The sequence below is a fragment of the Antrostomus carolinensis genome, unplaced genomic scaffold, assembly GCF_000700745.2.
Source record: "Antrostomus carolinensis isolate BGI_N321 unplaced genomic scaffold, ASM70074v2 scaffold7680, whole genome shotgun sequence".
NCBI lineage: Eukaryota > Metazoa > Chordata > Aves > Caprimulgiformes > Caprimulgidae > Antrostomus > Antrostomus carolinensis.
Window position 1 is genome coordinate 118,723 of NW_010286455.1, and position 2,357 is coordinate 121,079.

The window sequence follows — 2,357 nt, forward strand, 5'->3', positions numbered from 1 at the left end:
GGCACTCTAGATGAGTACTGGGATGCAATGTTTGATGAAAGAGTCACACGGGGGGCTTCTAATAAGCATACAGAAGAGTAAATGGGTAAGCAAAGAGCTCTTTTTCCAATCCTTGTCTGACAAACCTATTTGCAAAACCACATAGTATTTTTAAATGGCTTTAAAAGGTTTCATGCGGTCTTAATTTACATGAAACCACTTACTCTTGCTGTAATACAAGCAGAATGCAGCAAAAACAAAAGCTGATTAGATGACAGGTAGCACATGGGGTAAATAAAACATTTAATATGCCATCTACTTAGCAAGGCTGAACGTATCGATGAAACCACAGCCTATAATGTATGCACCACCCACCAATGCTTTCAAATGAATTGTTTGGGAGATCACTGTAAGCGAAAGGCTTTTCTAAAAGAGATGAGAAAAAAAGCCAAACAAAATAAAAACCAAACAGAATTCCAAAGATTAAAAAGATTAAGATTAAAAAACACCCACACTGGACTTCACTCCAGCCTTTCTTTTTCTATGTTTTTTCTGTTTGCATAGCTCAGCATAAGTTGCCTCTGCAGCCAAAACCCAGCTCCAGGAGGGAGCTGTGGAAGTCAAAAAGACCCTCCCACGGCTGAGCTGAATGACCCGCCACCCAATAATCAAGTTTTTCTCTGAAGTGCATGAGAGCTTAACCAGAAAGGGATGAAGCCCAAGCAATAGGAAATTCAGCATCTTGGCTGACATTATGCTGTCCTCATGTCTCCACGGGCAATAAGCCGATCTGTCGTAGCAGAGCTCCTCAAGAGTGCCTTTGCACATGCTAGAAAAGGCACCAGCCTCCTCCCTGCAGGGAAACCGGCGGGAGGAATGCTCAAAAAAACCCCCCTTCTTTCCCTTATCTTCAGTAGAAAATGCTGTCCTTTTGCTAGAGCTGCTCTATGAAGCAAAGTGCAAGTGTTGGCTTCAAAGATACCATTATGCTGAGCAGCTGAGGATGTCATTTTAGAGCTCTTTGGAAGCAGCCTGGTAGAATACAGAAGGGAACGAGAGCAGGCAGTAAATCAGTTGTGCTGGAAAATGCTAGTAGTGGCTGACAAGGACATCTCTGAACCAAAGTTGACTACAAAACTTGAAAGAGCAAACTAGGTAGGAAATATGAGACTGAAGGTACGGGTTATGTGGGCGTTGAAGAAAGAAGCTTGTGAGCAGGAGAGAAAGCAGCGAGGCAGAGCCTGGGCGGACACTGCTTCCTGGGGAAGCAGATCAGCAGATCTGTGAGCAAGAAAACTGCCCATTGCTGTCTGCTTATATGATGCTCACAGAAACAAGCTGTTCTGTGCATTCCTTGTAAACAAACTAGGCTAGACCTTAAAAATATGCTGGACTGTGGCATCAGCTACTCTTCACAAAGGAGATAATAAAAAACCCAAACACTGGTTAAGTGCTCAAGCCAAAAAGCCATACTCATCGGTGTACTCACAAGTGTATAACGTAAAGCACTGAAAAAGGTGCCGCATTTACCTATATGAGAGTTTCCACCTAAGTAAGGTGTGTAAGAGGGAAGCTTTGGACAGTGAATGCTTAAATTACATTTATTGTGACAATTAGTTTAGGATAGTGCTGGGGTGATGCTAGATCTATCTCCACCTCCCAAGCAAAGCAGATAATTCATGCGTTACAGTGATAGCCCCAACACATGAACCAGGACAGACAAAAGAGCAAAGATGGAAACTTAAAAACCAGAGGAGGACTAATACTCCCACACAGAGAAGTTCTGAGTCGTCTTGCTCTCTATATAGTCTCATATTCTCTGCTGTAAATACTACAGACATTTCCCTCATTTTATATAGTTCAACTTCCCAAGGTGTTCTCTTTTACTTTTATTTATTCAGTGCAGTTGATAATGATAAAACTTCTGCAATCCTGACAATTTCTACTACTTCTAATATAATTCCTTAATTTAAAGATAGGGAATCTCTCTAGAAACGGCAGACTACTTCAAAATTTCTAGCTTCCTGACTGTATACATCCTATATATAAACCTGTTCAATTTCTTCTTGGTGTGAGAAAAAGTGCTCTATTTTTAAGTATGCATAAGATATTGTGATGACAGCTGAAATCCTGTGTTTATCTGATTGAATGGCATGTGTTGGCAGATAGTAAATCTGAAATTAAACCATATTCTATCATCCTGCCAGTCATTGACTATTTTATCTAACATGCCCACCTAAAATAACTCGAAAGTAGGGATGGAAAGTAACCTTTGTCCTCACTGTTCCTGTTCCAGCTACAATAAGGAAAGCTTTAATCCAAGTGATTCCAAACCTGCCTTGCCTGCTGGCTCACAAAAGCTCAGCAGGGCTTTTGGG